This window comes from Acanthochromis polyacanthus, chromosome 6 (assembly GCF_021347895.1).
Source record: "Acanthochromis polyacanthus isolate Apoly-LR-REF ecotype Palm Island chromosome 6, KAUST_Apoly_ChrSc, whole genome shotgun sequence".
Taxonomy (NCBI): domain Eukaryota; kingdom Metazoa; phylum Chordata; class Actinopteri; family Pomacentridae; genus Acanthochromis; species Acanthochromis polyacanthus.
In genome coordinates, this window is record NC_067118.1 from 34,804,571 (window position 1) to 34,830,037 (window position 25,467).

The 25,467-nt window shown below is 41.8% G+C and overlaps 1 protein-coding gene across 1 annotated transcript in view; it reads left to right on the forward strand.

The window, feature by feature from the left end:
- The window catches only part of LOC110957865 (ERC protein 2-like), a 164,386-nt gene extending 138,977 nt beyond the window's left edge, over positions 1–25,409 (forward strand). Inside the window, exon 18 of the mRNA XM_051949035.1 lies at positions 24,006–25,409. The gene's annotated coding sequence lies outside the window, so the exon portion shown is untranslated. The remainder of the gene's footprint in view (positions 1–24,005) is intronic.
- The last annotated feature ends 58 nt before the right edge of the window (positions 25,410–25,467 follow it).

Genomic DNA, 25,467 nt, shown 5'->3' on the forward strand with positions numbered 1-25,467 from the left:
CAATTTAATTTCTCAGCCTTCCTCTCTCTCTCTCTCTCTCTCTCTCTCTCTCAGTCACATTCTTTCTCTGGACCCCCCTCCCTCTCTTTCTCTCTCTCAGGTTTTATCTCTCAGAGCGATGGCTGTGCAGAGTGTTACTATTGCACAAATATTCAGTAACAGGTGAGTCAGAGCAGGGTTGAGGCAATTCTTTGTGTTGAATTTGACATACCTTTCATTAGAGATATGTTTTGCTGCTGATAATGTAAGCTTAAAGTTATTTGAATTATTTGTTTGCATTTTCTTCAGATATAACTCAAAAGAAGTGCCTGCGAATGTGCACCAAACATGTGAGACTGCACAGTGTTAGCTGTATATCACAGCTGCTCCTCCTCCCAACCAGTAAAGCTTGGAATAACAACATGTGTGCATTCATATACATACAGTAAGTTTGGGTCAGAGTAAAGAAAAACATCTTCTGGCAAATAAAATCCAAACAATCGCTATATGATAAAACCAATATTTACACGATTTATTATTCTGTGTTGCTAATATTCTCTAACCAACTGCACACACAGAACACATGAATGTGTTCAACCTTGGCCAGCTTCAATCTCCTGCTAGTCTATAAAGGCGCCATGTGTTTAACAGCACCAAAAACAATCGCTTAAGAGACCCTTCTGCACTGCAGCGCAAATGAACTCAAGTGCAGGCCAGGCAACAAGATAAAAACATGTGTTTGCATTGTTTTTGCCTTCTAATTACATATACACATAGTTATTTCTCTCACACGGTGTGTGTAAAGTGTGTTCATGTCGAAACTCTGTGAGTGTGTGTCTGCCTGCTCGCCTGTTGTAACGCAAGCCTTTGTGTCTGGAAGTAGTGTGTTTCACAGCAGGCATTCCATTCAGACTAGCCCTGTTTGCTTAAGTAATAACTAGGCTTAGCCATAATTTGTTTGTGTGTATGTTGTTGTATGATGTATGTGTGTGTGTGTCTATGTCTGCGTGCACGTTCAAAGGAATCACTCCCTTGCATTTTACACATTTACACAAAAAAAAACTGGAAACAAGCCGTGCAGAAAATGAATGCTTTTTTTGATGCTATTCCTGCTCTTGCTCCAGTTCTTGTCTCTTTTTTCCCCGTATTCCTCGATTTCTGCTTAGAATAACGTTGGCTGTTGAAAGAGCTTTGGAAAATACTGCCTCTGTACACCAATAAAGTTCAAATACACTGGCTAGCGTCATTTTCATACTGATAGGCCTCACTGATCCTGTAGGAGGGTATAAAGTGGACCACATACAACATACGCGAACCACCTACTGAGAGCATATTTACCCTCAATACCAGGGGTCAACAGGGGCCAATAATTGCCAGATCAGGATTGTTGCTGCCAGCTGGTGAGTCCACTTCACACACACTGAGATCATAGGCCAGGAGTTTTATCAGTGATGTCAGATGTTATGTCAGCTCGGTCAGCCCTGCTTTTGCCTCATCCGACCACTGCATACCCTCACACTTTATCCTTTCAGGCTTTGATGTCAGAGAAAGAGAGGGAGAAGAGACAGACTAAATATCGTATATTTTGTACGAAGCAGCAAGAAGTTACGCATTTTAAGTCTTCATACAGCTCCAGTGGGTTTAAACCCTTCAGAATATCTTCAAGTGAGGGACTGTTTGTATTCCTGCATTGCATGGGTCCACTTATGTTGTATATGTGTGTGTGTGTGTGTGTGTGTGTGTGTGTGTGTGTGTGCTTGTGTGTGTCTGGTTGTGGGTGGGTGGAATGAGGCAACATACCGTGACTTTATCATGGCAAAGCAGAAACAGTATTAAGAACTGGTGAAAGATGTTTTGTGAACATTTCTTGGATTCCCTTTTGGTGGGAAGAAGAATGGGCACGAGGGAGAGATGGGAAGAGGGGAGTCCACACAATAATGAATAGCTGCAGATATTTCTGTGACTTTTAACTCAGTTGCTCTTCAGTGATCAGAATAAGCTTCTTTGCAGCCATTCTTCTATATCGCTCTGTGGCATTGTGGAATTTTTGAACACACAAGTGCATGTGTTGCTTGATTTTCTTTTTCTTTATGTCCTAATTGTGTACCTTTTTTCAGTTTCTCCCTCCTTCTCCCCTTTCGCTCACACATTCCTACACACATATACAGATGTGGGATGGCTGTTTGCTTTTCTTGCCAAGTAAAAATGCTTTCTTCTCTTCGCGACCTGCTTTGGTGTTACCTGACAAGAGTGTGTGTGTCTGTGTGTGTCTGCATGTGTGTGTTTGTGTGGAGAGAGTGAACAAGTGCTAAAACCAGCTCCTTGCTTGAGTGCTGCTGCAAAGGCCCAGGTTGACAGAGAGGATTGAGAGTGTCATCCCTGGGATTAGGCGTAATGACCAAGATTGACAGACACGACAACATTGCACACTTTCAAAGGAACATGCACACATCCACTCTAAACATTCACGCAGAAATGTACACAGGCAATTATAGAGAGGTGTATCAAAGTGCTGGGATAAGCCCCTGTTTAAATGCGTGTGAGCAGGCTATTCCATCACTGCCTGCACGCCTCCACAGGGAGGGAACCGGGATTACCCCTGCTTACTTTCACTGTGTCTTTCCTTTTTCTCCTTCCCATTCCCAATCTCTTCTGTCCTCTCCCTTACCTTCCTCTAATTTGTGTGTTCGTGTGTGTTCACCAGCAGAGTTTATGGGCCATGTTTATTCTCTCTGGTGTCTGGCTCACTAAGCCTTGGTAAAGGTGGTAACACGCATTATGATTTTTGGGAAGATCTACTTGGCCCAAGGCTTCCAGTTTGATCTGGCTGGTGTTGGCAGTTGAGAGGCATAATCAGTAAGCCTATTGTTTGCCTTTTAGCGCCCATTAGCGCAATGATAATAAAAATGTGTAAACACCCGAAAAAGTAATAAAATTTGCACTTATCAAAAATGTAATAAAACCTAATGATGTAATAACTTGACCAATATCTTCATGAAATGATGCCAATTTGGCATTTAAAGTAACATAATAACCCTTTCTCGCTGGAACAGCATTTCCAAGTGGTTTTGTATGTTTATGCTAAGTGTCATTTAGTGCATATGTAGGTGCTATGAATACATCAGGAGAAGTGTTACTGAAGGTTGCCACATAACTTACCATCAATTCTGGATTATCTCAAACCGTTTCATGATTATTATCGGGAGCATATATGATTTGTAAAAATGGCCCCTAAACTGTTGATATCACATAATGAGAGAAATGTTTCACCCAGCTGACAAAAAGCAAACAGTAGCAGTTTGTGCAGCGACAAAAGTTTCAGCTTTGAGTCACACATCACTTGAAATTAATAAGATTCATTTTGCAGAGTTTGTAAATTAGTTTACTGCGGTAGTTTAAGCATAAATGGATGTTTGTCTCGACATCAGAACAGGCTGTCAGAAGATTGTAAAGGTTTGCAAGCTGTGCAGTGCGATTCGTACTCTACTTTGTCTGGTGGGTTTTTCTCAGTTGTTCAGTAATTTCTCATTTCTGAGTGTCGTGTTTATAAAAATTGGTGTTTGTTGTGTGTCGGATGTCTTGTCCATCTAAGTATCATGACAGGTGTAAGTCTGTTCCAAATTTAAAGCTTTGGTCGACTGTATTTTTTTGGCATCATTAGACAAAAATTCCATTCTAACCTTTCAGCATATTGTAATTGAAATGGTCCGAATCTGGCTCCATTTTCAGGCTTTAGAAATTACGTGTGTGACGGAAGATTTTAGCCAATAAGAATCTTTCAACCAATCAGATGAGATGGTACAAATAGCAACAAAGCTGCAAAGAGAGACCAGGATGCCACAAATTAATACTGACTTGACTATTTTTGTGCATTTTAAGTGTGTGGTTTTGTTTGGGATTAGAGAAAGGAGAGTGGCAGGGGGAGGACTGCTGCTTAAAAGCACATTTTTAGTTATTATTTGGAAAAAAAGCCCACTTACGTACATTTGTTTACATTTACGGCAAATGTGCAGACATGCTCAGAGGCACACACGTACAGAACTTCATGTATTCGCCAACACTGATTTTACTTTACATTCCTTCAATCTTACCCTTTTACCTGCCACAGAACTTCAAAGGACCTCTACTTTTGTCAGAAGATCTTGTCCATTTTCAATCTATCATTTCCAAGTGGGAGCTTACAATCGCTGTCCAATCAGATAGCAGCTGATAAGTGTGGCATGTAGCAGTTAGCTTGGCACCCGTCAGACCCTTCTGGCCTAGGTGCAGGCTTGTTGCCACAGTGTGCACTTGAGGCTTTGCAAGATTTTTTTGAGGAGAGATGATCAGCTTTCATCTTATCATTCTGCACAGTGACACAGACTTCAAAGAGATCTGGTCATTTTTACTGGCACTGCAGAGCGATCGTTTCTTTATTCTTTTTTTTTTTTTGCATGTGTGTGGCTGTGTGAGCTATTGACACATTCCCAGAAAGCTGTTCCAGGCTCTAGGACTGTGTTTAATGAAGGCAAGGGCAAGGCTTCAAAGAGCTGCAATCCAATCTACATGTGCAGAAGTGCGCGCACACAGTCTTGCACTCCCAACACACGTACACCCCTGCTGGTTGGAACGAGTGAATGAGTTTGAGTTGAGTCTCTGAGCCCTGTCTTGTAATTTGGCATCACGCTTCTTAACCTTGACTGAGAGATAACCGAGGGAGACAGATGGATATCCAAGAATGCGAAACTTGTGCGAGAGGCAGCAAACGATCGAAAACATACAGCATTAAAATAATGCATACTTGTGTGTTTTAGTGCTTGTCTCCGGTTGATGCAGCACACAGATATTGAAGGTGACATGTGCTAAGTTGTAGGAGTGATGAAATTTCAGAGCTAATGAGTAAATTGTGGGAACTGAATTACATTGAACTTGGAGCTGGAATGAACCTCATTCCATGTAACTGCTGTCATTTGTAATAGTCAGTAGATTGTTGCTGTCAAGTGAAGAATTTCCAAAAGTCAGCTTTTCAGGATGAAAAATAAGAATTATAGACTCCTTTTCAGATGCTGATAACTTTTTTCAACGGTGCATTGTTTTTTAAAGACTACAACATAAAAGTTTAAGATTTTTCTGAAAGCACTGGAGGGATTTTTCTGTTTGGAAACATGAGATAGAACCAGGCCTAAGGTTGACCCTTAAACCATTTGTTGGAAATCCTTCATGCTTTAAAGTTTATGAGTGTGCATATGTTTGAGTTTGGATGTTTTAATGTGTGCGTGCGTGTGTGTTTGTGTGTGTGTGTGTGTCTGTGCGCATATGTTTGCACACATGTGTGACTGTGTGTCGCTGGTGCCTTTGAGGTGTGTTAAGGTGTGTTACTCTCTTTGATGTTTGGCATTGGGTTTATAAAAGGGCCGGTTTTAGAGGCATGAATTCTGCATTGATGCATGTGTGTGTGTCTGTGTGTCAGCCAGCAGAGTGGATGTGGTTCACCTTGCACTGGCCACCTGTAAGCCATCGACAGAAATTAGCCTCTTTAGTCCTGATGGGATGCAGAACAGAGGAGGAAGGGGCGGCGAGAATGTGGTAGGAGGGCAGTTGAAGGGGGTTTTTGAGGTGTGTGCATGTGTGTATGTGTATGTGAGGTGGTGGATATTCAGATGGACCATTTTCAAAACTGCATTCTCACTGTGCCATCATAAGATAGAGAGAAGGGGAGACAAGGTATAGACCATACAATGAAACCATTTGTTTCTCATTTGTCTGTACTGTCTGGGGATCTGTGTGTGCATGTGTGTGTTGTACTTATTTAGCTCTGGTATTCTGGCGGCAAGCCCTACCCTACTTCAGAGCTCTGCTCTGACTCTACTAAACACGTACAACCTGGACTCATTACACTCAGTAAACAAATAAGTCATTAATACCAGCCTGCAGGCACCACACACACAAATACAAATGTATAGTACATGTACATAATTGTGGACACACCACCAACTACGCCCATTCCCACCATGTCCAAGGTTCCTATTGGCTGTAGGGTTTGAGACTAGCAAGACTAATGATGTGGTCCTTTTGTTCCTGCTTCCTGTCCTTCGCTGGAGGACTTCCTGTGGCAGAGTCATGTGGTCCTGATTACAATCCACATCTAAGACCCCCAGAGCAGGACACTTTTGCTCTGATACACACACACATGCACACATGCACACACGCATGCACGCACGCACACACACAATAGATATAGAATAACCTGTGTCCCTCACGTCAGTTATCTGATATTATTGACCAGGAGAACTGGAAACACTGAGCATCTGTGTTTACTTCTCTTTTCTTTTCTCTTTAAGTTTCTTAGTCTGTTTCTGGGTTTTCTGCCATCCTTTGTTCTCTAGCCAGGAGGTTGTTTGGTGTGATGAAGGTCTGACTGGTGCGGTTGTATTTTACTCACTGCTCTGCAGCCCAGCCCTGCCACCAGACCTCACAGCTGGGCTATTGATCAGCGGGTTGGTTAGTTAGACAGGGGGAGAGCTATACAAAGATGACATTTTTAATTGTAAAATCAATGCAGGGAAAGTTTCAAATTTTAGACTCAGGAAACAGAGCTTTTTTTTCTTTATCTGTGGATTTTTGTTACGATCCAACTATTAATAAACCATGCTAGTGGTTTTGCATGTTTTAGCCTGGAAAATAAAAAGCACATATTCCTACCTCTGCCAATGAAAACCAATGCAACTGTCTGCATTAGTTTTCATTCATTTAAAATTAAGTGCAGCCGTAGTTAATATATCACAAATGTGTTCTTTTTTTTCGAAAGTTGTTTCATTGTTTCATAATAATGCAGTTACAGTCATTGTTATGTTGTTGGGACATGAATGCGCTAAGATATCAGTGCTGGTTGCCAAGCAACAACTTTTGTTACTGAGACAAATGTGCAAACTTCCATTATCCTCTCAGAGTTTCTTGTGTTTGTTTGTTTGTCTTTGGCTTTAGTGTTCCAAATTTTGTTGGCAGTTTAAAGTAAGTTGGCTTTTGTATTAGTGGAGTGTTTTTGAATGCATCATCAAATTTCCTAAATTGCGTCATGTCACGCATGTATATGTGAAAGCCCACATATGTTTCAAGTATTTACAGTTTACAGTTAACTTTTAGACAACATTCATATTACACCCACAGCTGTCTGAAATACGAAGAAGCAATCCAAAAACTTTTAGTATACTTTGGAAAATGGTCAGCAGTAATGTCAACATGATTTGTATTTGTATATAGAATTTGTGGTTAATGGGATAAAATATTCAAAACATGCAAAGTGTGGTTTCATTAATAGAATGGATCCAAACAACTGACAGAAACGGGCTTATTCCAATAATCCTTTGCTGTTCTATTAGTCTTTTTGTTTTACATTTTGTTCTTGCAGAAGCAGCCCTCTTGATGGAGAGTCTCACTGTTTAACAGCTCCAGCCAAGTGTGCAAAGTTGTCATTCTTCATCTGTGCTCTGCAAAAGTGTGTGTATAATGTGAGTGTGTGTGTCTATGTGTGTAGAGCCACTCTCCAAGAGGAAATTGTTAGCAAATGGGCTCCAACTGCTGGCCTTTTAGCTTTGCAAACACAACCTGAAGGCCTCTCTCCACATCCCCTTCACTCCACTCAACCACCACGCCTCACCCACCCTCCCACCCTCCCACCCACTAAAATTCACCTGTATAACAACCCCAAGGCTTCTCATCCCTCTACTGCTCCCTCCCTGCCCTTCTCCCCGTTTCTGTCTCAGTCCCACTCACTGACTAGGACATTTCCATACCTATTCATCATTCCCTCTCCCTCCCTATCTCCTTCTTCGCACACAGAGAGTCATTCCTGAGTGGGTAAATAGAGTAAATTGGGGCTGACCCTCAGGGTTAGCAGAGGCCACGCTCTCTTTTCATGTCAAAGCCATCTGAAGGCTGATTGGTTGATTGCAGTGCTCTCTGCTTCCAAAAGGCTCCCTTGTGCTGCTGTAATTGCCCTATCATCCACACATACACACATCCACGTACTTAACACGCACACACACAAGTATGCATGTACATACATGCAAATACACACACACATTCTTACAGCCAAATGACTTAATTGGTGTTAATTGCATAATGACAGTAGTGAATTGGACCTGGGTCAGAGGTGACACAATTTGAGTGGAGAGGGGGATGGAGAGAGGATGTTGAGAAGATGTGAAAGAAAAGCTTGCACTTCAAGCAAGAACCACAGCAAACTTTATTTATATAGCAAATTTCATCCACAGAAAATGCAAACAGTTTTACAATAAAAACAAACTATATGCAGATACAGCAGATACAAATGTACATGTGTGAGACATAGATGTGAATGTAGACGGACTAAGTAGATCAATTTGGCACTTCAAGCAAAATACAACTAATCAGGTCCCTTGTATACTGTCTGAATACAAGTTTTAGAAGCTGGAACCACTAAAATTAAAAGCTGTTACACCAGTTTTTGGTTCTGGCCTGACCCAGAAGTCCAAACACTTCATACTTAGCGAGTAGGTCAGGGAGATACAGTATAAAAGCAAAGTTGTTTAGGACTTCATCGGACTGAACTAATATTTTCAAGTCAATTCTGAAACTAATTGATAGCCAATGCCAGAATCAGAGAGCAAGTGTGATGTGATGGAAATAATTTCTTGCTTTAACTCTGGCAGCCGCATTTTGAATGAACTGTAGTGTGTCCACTACCTTTTTTATAGACCAGGAGAGGAGACTGTTATTCTCCAGCTGACTGAAATTAAATGCACGTATAGATTTTAGTCCACCCACCTGAGAAAAGAAGCCTCATAGTCAAGATAAATTCTTGAAATGATAAAGATAGGTTTTTGTTGTGCTGGCTCTGACATGTTAGGTCTGAATTCAAACCTAAATTGGGACGTGAAGCATATTCCGCACCATAGAATCTTAGGACCTTCAAGTCACTTTGTTTAACCCGGATCAAACTGTGGGATATTTGAGTGATTATATCTTTACATTCAAACACTGATTTAACGGCACAAGGGACAGGCATAATTGAGCGTCATCTGCATACTGATGGTGGCATATTTTGTGTTTATGCTTTAAGTGGCGAAGAGGAACTGTGTTCTGTGCAAACAGAAGTGCAGCATTTCTGGTATTTACTTGCTTGATCAGATTGTCACTGTATAAATAGCCAGGGGATGTGGAAAAAGATAGGAGGGAAATTACATGCAGAAAGGGCTTGGCCAGCTCAGGAACTGAGCCTGGGACTCGCTCAGCTTCATGAATTTTAGAGATCCACTTCGAAAGAGACACAGAGATTTGTCCTTCTGTCCTCCTGCAGAAACCTGATGGAAATTGTATCACGGAGGCTGTTGAGAGTCAGGTGGTCTACTGAATGCTTATGAAGAACATTTTAAAGGCTTTCACTGAAGTAGGGAATACTGGAGTTTTAACCAATATTTTAACATTAGTTTGTCTCAATGTGTGTCTTTTTCTTTATAAACTCCGGCCAGCAATTCTTGTTCTGCTTACGGAAGTTACCTCAGACACAGAAAGGAATTACACACATACACACACAAACAGCCCTTTGTAGTGTAAAGGGATGCTCTATACACTTAGCACAAGGATTCAGTTTGACTCGGTCAGCATGTGTGGCTGTGTGTGTGTGTGTGGCTGTGTGTGTGTGTGTGTGTGTGTGTGTGTGTGTGTGTGTGTGTGTGTGTGTGTGTGTGTGTGTGTGTGTGTGTGTGTGTGTGTGTGTGTGTGTGTGTGTATTTAACTTTAGCTGCAAAGTATGTTTGTGTGCGACTGAAAGGCCAGCTGAAAGGACTCTATTGGTGAAAATGTTTAAGTCATCATCATTAGAGAATTGTTGGTACAGAGGTATGCTGTAGTGAAGGACGTAATTGGCCCGTCATAGTGCTGTGTAATCTTCTCATATTCTATGAAAACAGTGAAAGCTATTCGCCATAATGGCCTGTTTAAGGTGGGGCCTTCCCGTGTTAAATATATAGCATCTTAGCTTGATGCAGGCTGGGACTGACGAGCCGAGGGATGGTGTGTAATGCTGAGTGTACATCAGGAGGCCTGCAGTCCTCTATTCTGTCTCTGTGCTCAACCATACACATTCATTTCTCATTTATTTTCTCTCAAAAATTGTGTGTCTGTGTGTGTGTGTATATGAATGCAGCTTGAACCCAGTATTAACTGCATCACGTGATTTCAAAACCCGAGCTTTCTCAACTGGAAACATCGCCGCTTCTCAGACCACCCGGGACTCATTTTTCTTTTTTGAAAATGTTATTGTGCATATGCATGCATGCGTCTGTGTGCATGTCTGGATTTTGCTGCAGCTAAATGAGTAGGCCTGTGTGCACGTACGGCTGAATCCCTGTGTGATTTCTGCAAATTCATGTGTCCTTGTGAGTGTTTGTGTGTTTTCCTGCGTGGGATTTGCAGTATTCCCCCCATCCTTGTGTTTATAGGAGGGAGTGAAAAGTGATGGAAGGTATGGAGAGAGATGGGCCAGTGATGACATAGCCTTATGTTCACCCCCTTTAGATATGGCCCACTCTATATTAGATCTATCCATCATGAGGCTGCACTTGAGTCCCACATGCTTCCTATACCGTTCATAGCGCGATGTCCACTGTGCATGTGCTAGTCTCATCAGTGTACATCTCATATGGTACATGTCACGCTCATACTTGTAAAGTCTGAATGTACTTTGTCATACCCACTGCATATTTTGTGTGTGTGTGTGTGTGTGTGTGTGTGTGTGTGTGTGTGTGTGTGTGTGTGTGTGTGTGTGTGTGTGTGTGTGTGTGTGTGTGTGTGTGTGTGTGTGTGTGTGTGTGTGTGTGTGTGTGTGTGTGTGTGTGGAGCCTGTGCTGACTCTCTTTAAGTGGTTTTCGAAGCTCAGACGATAGATGTATGGTTTTCTTCTGGTTCTTCAAATAGACTTCCCCCAGGCTCATCGAGACACAAAAGGAGCTGTCATTCTGTGTTTTAGATCTCACTGTGTGTTCATTCAGATATGTGCGTGTGTGGTGTTGGTGGTAGACGGTTTGTGAGTGCATGTGTAAATGCCTCTCTGGGTGTCGGAGCTGTCACCTGTTCCTCGTGCTCTCTACAAGCCCCGTCTCTGAGCGAGCCTTTGATCTAGTCGACAGGAGATTCCTACAGTGTGAAATAGCCCCAGCCAGATTTACTCAATGAAAGAGCAGGCCCTAACCACTGTTATTACATCCCCCTTTTAAAAAAAAAAAAAAGAAGCATCACTCCTTGTTTCTGTCTATCTGTCTCTTGTTCTCTCTCTCTTATTCTCTCTTTCTTTGTTATTTGCTGCTTCTTGACATGTGCTATGAATGCGCTTGTGAGCACAACTTTACCCGAACATGGTTTTTGGAAATATTTCCTACAGTAGCCATTGGAGTCAAAATGCTACTGAGCTCTGTAGTCAAAGCCAAGGTTACTTACACTGTTGCTGCAGACAAGCTGTGTAGAGGCAGATGTGGAATTATATGAGACATAATTGTAGCTTATAAGGACAAAGCAGTCAGTACAATGACACTCATAAAATGACTGGTGTTGCATGGCTGTGTCGATTCAGGAATGCGTACGGACATGAGTGCATTAATGATTGTGTGCAATGACACATAGCACTTCAGACTCTTTATAACTAACAGGAGAGACAAGGGAAACGCTAAGTGTCTCACACCCTCTCTCTCTCTCTCTCGGTGACTCTGACAGTCTGCCTTTAGTGTGTTATTTCTTACAGGTGGTTGGACGTGTTTGTCTGAGCTGTAGAACATGTGTCAGAGCCCAGGTGGGGAGAGACACAGTGTAATTATCCTTGTGAAACACTAGCCATGTAACACAAACACCACACACATGTGTACTGACAGTTACAGGAGCTGATGGTAATTTACTGCAGACCTAGAAGGACAACAGAGGGAGAAGAGTTGAGTGGACAGAGGAATGAGATAGTTCTAATTTTTACCTATTTTTTAATAACTAAAAGAGCATAAATCAGAACTACGGTGTGGACTTTTACTGTACAGTGAGTAGCAGGGATGATGCCAACACAAACAGCACATACAGCGAGGCCAGCACACCTCAGGGAGCAATCTCTGTTTACTTAACCACCACTGGGCACATTTACCACTCATCTGGCTTCTGTAACGATAAAAACGTCATCCTACTTAGCTATTGCATCTTACTCTAAATGCACATTCATAAGGCTGAGGTTCACACCTTTTTCGTCTGTCATAGCCCGTTAAACTTCAGCGGCCCGTATTCGGGCCGTCTTGAGATGTGCAAACGTATTTTGCTAAATTGACCGAAGCTGCAAACTCGATGACAGAAACATTATACACCCATGAAAAGCTTAGATTCTCATGAATCTGCCGGTATGAACCACTTTCAGATGTGATTACCACAGCGGGTAATATAAACACATTTGTCCAACAAACAACAAATAACGTAAACAGCACAACTCACCTTTGAAGGCTCATAACTGGTCACAGATGAAAATATTCCACAAAAAACGGCCATAATCCAACCTTGGACATCCAGACAAAACAAGCCAGTAAAATATTTTGTCCAAAACATGTCTTGAAATCCGTAAACAATCCACAAATAGCTAGTTTTCGTGAACGTGCACCTCGCGCTGCGCGTCCCATATTTGGGATAGGCTACAGCACCCCCCACAACCCTAGTGAGGATAAAGTGGTGCATAGAGAATGGATGGATGGATGTTAGCAAACTTCAGTAGAAATTTCAGGCGGAATTGACTGCAGTATATAGGGTTAAACAAAAGTCAAGTGTCCATATGAGCACTGAAACAGGTTGTGGTTATTATAATCACTCATCTGGAGTTCCCATTTGAATGGCCCTCCAACAGAGATGATGGGGACTAAATCCACATTGTTCTCTGTAAAAATTCATTTGAAAGTTCAGCTAATATGAGGCTTCAGCGGAAGTGGTTATCATAGCATAAAATAGAAAAAATAGAAAAGTCTCTCTTGTTTTTACAATCCCTTCACTATAACTCACAAGGAAAAACTGTCTGGGAAAACTCAGAGTGAATTCTGCACTTAACATACTTGGACCCACTTGGCTTATGTAACTCAAGCTACCAGAGCCTCATATTATCTTCAGCAAAACATTTGAATAGACTTTAGCACAAAACAAGGTGATGTGGATCTTTTCCTCTCACTTCCGTTGGAATCATTTTTAGGAGAAAATGCTTTTTGTCAGCCAGCATAAACATAAGCAATGATTACAGTAAGTAAAAATAGTGTTCAATGTGCTTCAGTGTAACTATTATTATCAGACAGGCTTGAAAAAAATGTAATCCTGTCGGTGAAGGTTTGGGTGTCGAACTGCTTTAATATCAAATACAATAGTTCTGTGTTTTTAGCCTCAAGTATTCGGGGCTAATAGAAATGAAAAGTAAGAATTAGTCCAAAACCAGCATCTTAGATTTATATTTTTTGGCTGTTTTTTGGTTTGCTATTTTTTCTTCTTTTTAAACAAAATTTTTTTTGTGGACACACTTTGCAGGAATTAACATTTCCTGTGATCAAAATCTTTGCTACAATTTTTTTCAATGTGGCCTCACATTCAGATATAGAATACCTAATCTACTGTGTTCATTTCTTAGTCTAGCAAAAGATTCAGGTTGGTTTTTCCCTTAACAGGGTAAGTGGAGTGAGACAGCTGTCATCTGTCATTACAGCCGACTGGAGGAGAGATGTCATGTATGCCAGTTAAACAGAACTGCTCAAAGATGTGGGGTAAAGTGAGTGATAGTTGAAAGTCACACTCTGTGACCTGAGAAAGCCCCTACTAAACATCAGCACATGACCTTGCTTGGGAGGCCTGAATTCTTTCAGCCTGCCTTAAGCCGATACTATTCCCACCACCACCCAGACAAAATGGAGCAAGTTCACACACAAGCTTGACACAAAAAACACACGGCAACTTACTGCAATTTTTACTGGAAGTCTGCACACACTCCACTAAATCACTGTTTCACGGGTCATTTAGTGTGAACTATCAGCATCCTTTTTGGTCCTGACATCAATAAGATGATTGGAACAGCATGAGTTTTAGTTATCTCAGTCAAAGCAGCCAGAGCTGAAAAGTGATCTCTAACTTTGCCAGCAAATCAGTATTTCCACATCTTAGACTTTCATAAACAGAGTGAGGACAGGTTTACATACATTGCAGTTCCAGCTCCGCTTTATATCATTCCTGCTATCATAACAAAACTGTTTGCTTAACCAGTGCATCATAACCTGTTGCATTAATCCCATAGCAGGACGAAATGTTAAGTGCAAACCTGAGCGCTGTCAGTGTGGATGGCCCTATCAGCGCTTATTTAATGGGTGCAGGGTGTTTTCGGCTGTAAATATCACAAAACTATGAGTCACTTTGTCAGAACTAATGAGGATTATTTACTCTCTATCTGCAGACCGAACTAAACCTGTCACTTTCTACGATGCTTATTTATGATATGCACTATCTCCCTTTAGGTTTCACTGGCAGGGCTTTCCACATTGTCGTACAGAGTGCTCCAAAAGGTTGTTAAAGGTTCAACATGGCTGCGCAAGCAGTGTCTGTGGTTTTTGTCAGACTGAAAAATTTACATGTTTAGGGGTTTTATAGTGCACCAGAGGCATTTTATAGTTCAGAGAAATCTCAGGAATCATAACTGGCTCAGAAAGCTTAACTGTTTATCACCTTAATGTGTGTGTTTCTGGCCTCTTTCTTCTGTCAGGTGGCTGTATGGTCTATTTCAGTCCATCTCTCTCTGTCTGTCTCCTTGCATCTCTCTGTCTCACAGCCACTTCCCTTGTGGATGCAAAATTGGGTTATTCCCCACAAAACATTCTCTCTTGTCCTTTCCAATCCTCTCAGTGTCCAACATCATGGATGCTGGCAGTGGGACCTCAGAGCCTGATGTAACTACTGCACATAGAACCCGAAAAATACTCATTTACACTTGACTGAACATTAGTTTAAACCCAGATTAATTTGTGTTTTTGATCTAAGCATGAACTACACTACCGGTCAAAAGTTTTAGAACGCCCCAATTTTTCATTAAAATTCAAGTAGTTCAAGTCCAATGACTTGCTTGGAATGGTACAAAGGTAAGTGGTGAAGTGCCAGAGATTTTTTTTAAAAAGGTAATGTTACCAAAAAGTGAAAAATAATGTACATTTCAGAATTACACAAAAGGACCTTTTTCAGGGAACAAGAAATGGGTCAACAACTTAAAACTGTTCTTGCAGCAACAGAGGTTCATCCAGCCTTGAAAGTTTGTGCTCCCAAATCCTACAGATGCCCCCACATTTCTTGATTACTTACAACCCCCTTTGTCTGCATAAAAGTAGTGTTGGAACACACTGTGGCACCATACCCTTAAGAGCATTATTTGAGTATTGTAATGCAGAAAGCAATGTGTTGCTATAAAAATTATGAGGAAAAGGCAATTAACAATAGAAGAGAGACAGACCATCACAACACTATCTACAAAAATGTAGACCTTTCCTACAGAGAGATTGCAAAGAAAGTCAAGGTGTCAGTGAGTACAGTTTTCTTCACCATCAAAGACACTCAAAGCTGGGGGAAACTCTGACAGGAAGAGGTCTGGAAGACCCAAAGCCACAACAGAATCAGAACACAAGAGTCAACAGCTTGGTGATAGGAGCTCACAGTACAACAGCTTCAAGCACATCTTGATAGTGGTCGTAACAAGCAAGTCTCAGTTTCAACTGTGAAGAGAAGAATTGGAGTTGCAGGTTTGACAGGTCGAGTTGCAGCAAGAAAGTCACTGGTAAGATGTCAGAATAAGAAAAAGAGGTTTGCCTGTTTCATGAAACGCCACCAATAGACTACTGAAGACTGGAAGTAGGCATTATAGACTGATGAATCCAAATTTTAAGTCTCTGGTTCATCATGCAGGATTTTACCAACAACCCCCAACATCACTCCTGTAATCATATTCATCATAAACACAGGACTCTAAAACACAGGTATTGAGGAACTGAGGAAACGCTACCCTATTCAGTATGTGCAATGAGGAAAAACCAGATGTGATAAAATTAAAGAAGATAAGTTAAGCTAGATAAATAAAATAAACTGTGATTAAAACAGAGATGGATAGAGATTTTAGAAAAAGATAAAAATTCTGTTCATAAAAACAGACAAGGAAATGACAAAACAAGGTAAGAAACAGCACATTCAATAGAATATGTAAATATTACAGGAACAATGTGCAGAATTAGCTTTATTTTCTTTCTTTTTTTAAAAGATACCCATTAAGGTTAGTAGCTGTTTCATCTTTTCTACACTTCCCTTCACCTTTTGCTCTCAAACTCTGACACAGAGGTCACACTGAGGTAGAGATCGCTAGCAGACCACCGTGCACTGTGAAAGCCTCTGTCTTTATCCCCTGCGTATATCATGTATGTCTCATGTCCTGAGGCTATACTGACCCCAGGATCACCAAACAGACTCGGCCAACAACATGATTGGTTCTTCCTGAGACCGGACTTACCTAGCATTAAGCACTGCAGTGCAGCTGTGCTAGCAGGGAGGCACTCACTCCACTTGGCATCAACCTCAGCTTTGTCACTGTCTTAGACCTGTTTGTAGGCAGATTTTACATTTGGTAAATAGACACTGATGATGTGTAGAAATCTTATTAGCTTTGGATGGACGTATGACCAACCATGAAATCGTAGGTTTCTGTGTGAACCTCTATCTGAACTTCCCTGTACCTCCTGAATAGACATTGTTACTACATTTTGCTGACACAACTTTTCCACATGCAAACACATAGCCAAATATTTATCCACTCACACAGACACAGCTCCACATTCAGGTGCAGACACACGCAACAATACACACCTAAAAGTAAGCCTGTTATTTCTTGAGAGCAGATTGAGATCTCAGGGATCACTTTTATTTGCTTAACTGGTTTGAGCGACCCTAAATAGATCGGCGATGACCAAACGAGACCAAATCAAACCATTTTCAATCCAAAACCTCGTTGCTATTCTCACTTTGTCCATTTATAGCAAGCACACTCTTACACTAACACAAACTGTACACTTCTTTGTACTTTATTAGGCTCATGCTCAAAAATCTCCTGATACGTCCTAGATGAAGCTCAGTAATCAGACATTTCTGATTCATGAATGCCATACCAGTCAGGAAGGAATTTATAAAAGCAAAGTGTAGTTTTTGTTTCGTGTATTCTGTCAAACCAGAATCCGTTTATAGAAACACAGAACAGGACGCAGATTCAGTGTCTCCTATCTGGTATGATAGAAGGGTTAAGAGAGGAAACTGAACTGAACTGAACTATGGGCAATAAAGAACAGATGGAGAAACAGTGAGTCTGTGGGCAGTTAAAGAGAGGAAGCAACTAGTTGGGTCAGGAGTGAAAACTGATGGGTCAGTGGAGTTGATGTCATCTTGAGAAGCCATCAAGAGGAGGGTGGAGCATTAACAACACCCTAGAAAACAGTGACTGCTTGAATGAACACAGCAGTATTTTTTGATGTGCACACTGACAACCACAAATAATAAGACAGAGAAAGGAAGATAGAATTGAAGAAGCGTGTGGTGAATGCAAAATATGTTTCTCTAACGTTGCTGTTCGTGCAGAGTCGTGCGGCTTTCACCAGTTGTCTGACTCTGTTCTTTTCCATCTTTCCATCATTCAGGAAAAGGTCCTGACACCAGCCCACTCTGTATCTCCTGCATGGAAACTTTCCTCCCATATAAAACAAAAATAATAATTATGACATCATGTCAGACATGTCTTTTCCCCATATTTCTGTGTGTGTGTTTTCAACTCAAAAAGAGCAAAGGGAGCAGAAGGAGGAAGGCAGCATGTTTTACTATACATTTGTTTCTATAAACGTAGCACCTGTGCATGAGATCAAACCTTAATGTTAAATCGAATACCACCATGCGCCTCCTCATTCCCAGACCCACATGTCAAACGCTTCACCCTCTCTCTCGTACCGACATGACGGTGCACCACAACTAGACTTGCATCCACTTGGTTTTTTGCAAATGGGGGTGAGAGGCTGTTACCGTGTCAGTCGGTATGGCCCCTTATCAGGCCATCACGCTACCCTCAGATTCTCTTTCCAGATGGAGGTGAGATAGGGCTTCAGAGGCCCACACTCCTGCAAACACTGAGAGCATGAAGGCCTCCCCTGATCTCCTACCTGATGGTGATGCTTTAATGTGGGCTCAGGTTTCACTTGTCTCCCCTGCCTGGCTGGGCCTGTGCTGCTTTCAAGATGCAGGTCTCTCAGGCCCCGATTCTGACGGACCGCCATGCTCCATGTCGAGGTTAAGCTGCAGGTCAAGGTGTTGTTATGGGACACGAGCTCACCAGGGTTTCCGCACTATTCACGCTATGAAAAACAGGTACGGCAGCGGGTTGTATACACAGACTTCGACACACATGCAGCGAGATGACAGTAAAGCTCTCTATATTTATCTCAGTAACATAAACACTGACACTTACGCTGCTTAGAGTCATCGAGAGGGAAAAAGGATGAACCTTAAGACAAAAAAAGCTTGAAGGACTAAGAGTGAGATTAGTTGGAAAGGAAACTCTGAGTGCAAACAGAGGCAGATCAAAAGGATGGGAGCCGAAAGACAGAATTCCAAGCACCTTTTATTGTTGTTGCACAAACCTGTATTTTGGACCTGCATGAACGTTATGCGCTTTTATGAACATAGTTTCTATTTTGCCTTGAGGCTTTCAAGTGATTAATGAATATTTCAACATGTCCCACCAAAAAAACACTTTTTCATCCTCCTCCTCTTGTATTGTATAAAATTCCAACATTCATGCTCACGTACTGCTTTTTGTGCAAACATACCTACATACTTTTGTGTGTGCAAGCATGTATGTGTGTGTGTGTGTGTGTGTGTGTGTGTGTGTGTGTGTGTGTGTGTGTGTGTGTGTGTGTGTGTGTGTGTGTGTGTGTGTGTGTGTGTGTGTGTGTGTGTGTGTGTGGAGGGCTGCTTGTGCAAAATATGTCAAAACAGCCTCCACATTAGGAATAGGTACTGCAGATTCCACCCATATCATTTCTACATTGGCACACCTTTGACTGGACTCAGGGAACTCACCACCACTCACAGAGAGCCCTCCATCATTCCTCACCGGATTAGAGACGAAAAAAAACGAGACAGGGAGAGGGAGAGGGCTGTAGAGACTGAGGGATTGCTCTTTTACTTTCTGTAGCTGGCAGAGTTTTTACTATATTTTGGCTGAAATAATAAAAGTATTAAAATTGCTACTAGTGTCTCCTCCTTTTTTTTCCCCTCACCGTGTCTGTTAATTTCAAACCAGATGTCAATTTGAGGAGGCGCAAGGAGTCGATGCACGCCAATGAAGCAGTGTTTGAACAAGGGGAAAGCTCGGAAACAGCATATGCGAAGCATACACAGTGTCTGACTCACTTACAGATGCATGCTGCCTCTCCATGGGAGTTTAATGAGTTTGATACATGAGATATATTTTTTTCAACAACAGTCAACTCCACCTAGTGGTGTTTGGACTGAACAGATTTCTGGCTGCAGTGAGGAATGAACTGTTATGAGGGAAACAGTACACCAGCAATTGTTTATCTGCACTGAGACACTTTACCCTGAGTTTGCTGGGGAAGGGAGGATCCACACTAAGGTTTTGGATACGACTCCCACAAAAACTACAAACTGCGCAGACGATGTTGCTTCTATGATCTGGCTCTCTGCCTTTTTTGACAGAGACTTTCTGTTGCTTGAGAGCAGTTGTAGATTGTGTTAGTAGGTCTTCTCGGCACCCCTTGGCCTGGCATCTGGGAGGCTTGCTCACACTTGCTTTCACCCAGCATGTGTTTGCTCAGATGAAGGAAATTATGTAATTAGCCGGTGAGGGATTGTTTTCTTTCACTCTTTACCTCTCTGTCTTACTTTTTTTTGTACTCATTCTGTCTCATTCTAGTCCTGTGACAGCAGGAGATGGTTCCCATTTAAGCCGAGCCACACCCAAGCTCACCTCCTTCATTAATTGCCAGAAACCATCAGGGGAAGAAAATGTCATACAGATCCATCTTAGCTGTTGAAGAGCCGTTTTGTTAAATATCAAAAGGAGGGAGGATTGGAGGGGTGATGTGCATTAGGGAGTGGACGCTTCGGTTGGGTGATGGGGGGGTTGTGTCGAGCTGAGTTAGGCTGGGTTGTGTGCTGGGAGATGGGTTCAGGGGTACACACAGGCAGATTCGGGGGGAGGAAAACCTGGCATTTTGCTCTCTAATTCCAGCCGGCCTGGAGGCCTAGAGCGCTAAGAAGGGCCTCACTGTTGCTCTCTGGATCAGCCAGGTATTGCTTACATAAAAAGCAAGTGAAAACAGCTGTAGGGATAATTAGCTTGATTCTCCATTACATGCCATGAGGGCCAATAACTAAAAAATGGAGTTTTGTTTGGGTTAGAGCTGCAGCCCCAACCAGGAGGAAGTTGTAAAAGTCAGGCAGAGAAAAGAAAGAGAGAGGGGGGAGAAAAAAAAGGAGAATTTGAGGGAAGAAGGAGTGAGCTCTTGAAGCAATTGTTCCAGAGGAGATATTCGCTCTTGTCCTGGGACAGCTTGATATAGACCATATTTCTTAAGGTTTTCAAAAAGCTATGTTTTCATAATGATGGAATGGGCATGTGCACGCAGCTCTGGATTCTGTTTTTTTCCCCCTCCTTTTGCTTCACTGGATTGTGCGACTTAACATCAGTGATTTGGAACAATACCAGTTTTTAGGTTCACATTTGCTTTAATGTTTTACCTTAATCACTTCCTTGCGATTGAGCAACAGAGAGACTGTGTGAGGATTTCTGTTTTAATACCATCATTGAGCATGCTGAGTCACCATTATTTGAGGGCTTTGCATTCAACAAATCAAACACAAGATTAAAGCAGTGGCTTGTGTGCAGTTGTTTTCACTGCAAGGCATTTTGTAGAAACTGCTTCTTCTTTTTTTTTTTTTTTTTTTTTTTTACCTTTTCTGGGGTTAAATAGACCATCCTTTCTGCAATTTGATATGCTCTGTGGTCACATACTAGGTTTGCATTCATAAAGCATCTGTATATGTGTAGAAAATTAGACTGAACAGTGAGAAAAGTTGTCATTCTTCTCTCTCGTTGTGGTTCAACCCCGATATCTGCCTCTTCATACCTCCAAATGACTTATTTTACATCTCTCATCTTGTTAGAGTATAAGTTACAGAGTGGGGGCTGAATCTTTGTACTGCTAATTGAATTTGGTGTGTTTCTCTTTTTTCTGTTGGAGTGAAAGAACCCCAACCACAGGCTAATTCCAACTGAAAGAGCAGCACTCTAACACTGGTGGTCTCCAAACTCTTCAAAGATCCATTTAACAGGCAGTTTATATTAGCAGCACTTTAAGACAGAGGGCTTTGGTCACTCACATCCAAACTCTTATATTTGACATCAAAACCTCAGGACAGACTAGTAGACTCTGTGAGAAATCCTGGTCTGCAGCAAAATAGGGATCTTATAGCCTCATATTAATTTCCTACCCACTCACCTGGCCTTTGGCTAGGGATGTTGTGGTCACCAAATGAAAATTTAATTAAAACAAGGTTACCAGGATGTGCAAATGATTTTCACTGGATATCAGATTCTGCAGAGGGCATTTGCAAATTTTGATAAGTCTATCATTTTTCCATCTTCAGGCGCAGGCTCAACTGTTCTTAATATAAGAAAGTGTTAACTGTGTCTGATCCCATCATCAAGCTCGCTGAGAATGGAGGAGTAGGGAGGAGGATGAGGTTTCCATGGGGAGTAAAAGATAGGAATTACTGATTGGAGTTATGGGGAGAGCAGGAAATAATATTTTGCCATTTAAAAGTATGCAGTAAAACCATGTTTGCCATTAGCAGAGCAGATTTTTCTTTCCCCCTCACTTTATGTGAAGTGGCTCAATACGATAATGGAAGGGAAGCATCTGATCTATTGGAGTGTGTGTCAAGTGTTAGCATTTTAGGTTTATCAGTAGCTGTTCTGTGAAGATCCAGGTCAGGGTTTGGATGTCACAGTGCTATTTATCACATTCCCACACTCAGAGCCAGCCAGAGTGCTGCACATCACAGTTATTCCTCCTCCTCCCTGCATGTGTGTTCCCCTCTTTGTGGCAGATGTCCTCTTTTGTCTTTCGTACATTGCTGCCAAAGAAATTATCTGCAGGTTCTTTATCTGCAATATCATGCAAACACTGGAAAACGTCCAGTGTAATTTGTCATGTAGTGGAATTGTCTGGACAGAACAGCTGGTATGATTTCAGCTGTTTTGAATAATACAGCTACATACCACTTTTACTTGTTTTAAAGAAAAAGTTTTAACAAGTGCTAACTCGTCCAGCTGGAGTTTGTACTCTTGGAAAATAAAATAGCACATCGCTTAATATGATGCTTGGTTTGTGCACTGCATTGTACATATGTGTGCAAATTGTGGACACTGACCTTTGGGCTGTAAAAGCTTTTAGCACCCTGTCAGACCCATCTGAGCTCATCCAATGTGTGCTTCTGTTTTTCCTGGCTAACATTATATACTTTGCTGATGTCACATGTTTCTTAAGCAGGCATCATAGTGACCAAAAATGCAGCACTTCAGCTCAGGAACATAAAATTCCATCAGATTTTAACGCTCTAACACAACATGCTGACATGTAAAATAATCACAGGTCGAAAAGCGTACACACATTCATGACCGCATTGCAACACACTTCCTCATTAACAACACGAACGCGGGCGTCATTTGTGAGTTTGTGTGGTGAATGTGTCTGTTGTGTGGAGGTAGTGAGGTGCTGACAGAGAAGAAAGAGGAGCAGTCTTCAAACACATCCACAGGCAGGTCGTGCTCTCCATTATGCCCTGCCAGGGGCCATATTTGTTGATTCTTGGGCCCCCAAATCATTAATTTAAGTGCAGTCAACGGCGGAGAAACTCGAGAACGGCGTCCGACGCACATGCACAAATTCACACATACACACACACACACACACACACACACACACAAGTGTGTACATGGGGGTCACACTTACATGCGAGCAGAGTTACATGTACACAGACACACATGCTTTGTGTTGCATAACAAATGATGCCATTTTAATTGCTATGCCTGTTTATTTACTCCGGGATGTAATTGATGGTCCTTCTCTGCCTGGCAGCCAATCACAGTGGGGCAGGAAGAGTGTGAACTGTGCTACAAATCTGGACACATTCCTTCCAATTTCACATTCCTCTTTCTACAAAACACACACTAACCTAGATGATCAAATCAAATACCAGTGATTCCCTTGTGTTTAAGAGTTTTGAAGTCTTTACACAAGCAGAATCTCAACATGTTCCCCAATTTAACCTGTGCATATCTGTGGTGCACGATAAACAAGGTTTGTCTGAAAGTTCTTTCACTATGCCCTGAGTGACTGATGATAACGTCTTCAGTGATTGGTAGTTATTTTGGGGTCTGTTTGCTCAGCCAATGAGGCGCCCCCAGCGAACTAGACATACATCATTGTTTCATAGCCCTCAGGAAAGAAGTGAGTTGTTGCTGACTGCTGAGCAGCCTGAATAACAGACACATTCCAATACTTTTTTTTCCTGCTTTTTATTAATGAGCACTTGATGTTTGGGCTGCTGCCAGCTGCATTTAGAGAATTCTTAAGGAGCTCTGGAGACTCGCCAGGCAGTTACAGGAAGAAAATGATCAAGCTAATGCTAAGGAAAAACAAAATGTCTACACAGGACCTGAGTGCCTAAGTTTTATTTGTCCAAATAGTAAGCAATGTAGTTCTATGATGCAGCACTTTTTGGAGATGACGAGTAAAGTAAAAACAACATCTTCAGGTCAATGGTGCATCTTCATACCTCTATGTGGCGTCTAGATTGCAGCATTTGGTTTTTATTCTTTGTGACTGACCTCTTAAACTGTCTCTTTTTCTCAATGCTTCTTTCCACAGCTGCTTGTGGAAGCAGACACCATGAGGTTGGACAGCTTCTGCTACAGATTCATCGGCCCATGTGTTCCCACAATCATGACAACCAAGCATATATACAGAAACGCTCCACTCACCATTACAACGTGTTGAGGTCGAGTTCAGCGATCAGAGGGTCATAAACTCTCCATCTTACCACTGAATGTCAGCATCACTGACAAATGCAGTGACCCATTGAGGACCTGGGCCCATGGTGAGCAAATGTCCCCAACCAGGACATCGACCACATGCATGAAGTTTCAAGGTATTGTCCACTGCCTTCATTTTCCTCACTGTTGAAAACATTGGAAGCTGGATTTATTTTACAGTATCGTGGTGCTACAGAGTCCTGGCTTCACATCGACCGACAGCCGCTACGCTACTATCAACTGTGAACGTGGCTAAGCTGAGCCAGTGGAACTAGCTGCAAACTCATGCCAAGCCTAGACTGGTTTACGAAGGCATGAATGTGCTTACTTCTGCAGCTAAATATCAGACTTTTGTAAATACGACAACATGGACCTCAAAATCCACAATCCACAGAAACCTTTTCAATGTACCGTGCCAAAGGAGACTACCGAAACGGGACAGCAAACGAATCCTTCCTCATCTGAGACTACCCAATAAACCGCCCCTAGTTACGCATTAGTCTATCTCCCCACTTCCTGCAGAGAGATCAGCTAAAAAAAATGTTTTTAAAAAGGCACATTTGAGCTTGAGGATGCCTCACGTAAAGATTAAGGATCAGCTTCTAGCATCTCAAATAATCAGGACCTTAATTAACAGAGAAGGAAGCACAGCTGACCTCAAATGAGCCAGCTTACTGTCTGTTTATACATTTCTCCTCGTGTGCTTTTAGCCTGCTGTGGGCTTGTTTAATGAACCAATATCATGTTCTGTTTGATTTTCTACAGCTGAAACAATTTGAGTGCCACTCTTTTTTTTCTTTTTGAAATTATAACAGCTGTGTGACTTATTATGCTGATGAGTGATGTGTTATTTCGTTGTCTATTGATCTGTTCAATCTGAGTGGCTAATCTGATTATAATGAAGTGACTTGCATTTTACAGCACTGTGTCATTACTTTTTTTTTCACTGTACTGGAGGTTGACCTTAGGTGACGGTAATGCACAGTATTGTTGTGATTTAACTCAACAGTATAACAGTGTTTCCATCTGGCCGTTACCTAATATGTACAGTTTTTGTACAATAAGTGTGTGTACGTGTGTGTGTGTGTGTGTGTGTGTGTGTGTGGTTCTGTGCTGCTCTGTTGGTTGTGATGACTGTGAAAGTTTGGGGGGTAACAGTATTCACCCTTGACTTGTTCCACGGTGTTTTGCAGTGGTCAGCTTGTTTCTGTCGTTTGAATAAAAGCTGTTTTCACAAGAACCGCAACATGTGCTTTATCAGAGCAACGCCAACACCGACATCAGCGGTGTTATTGGTA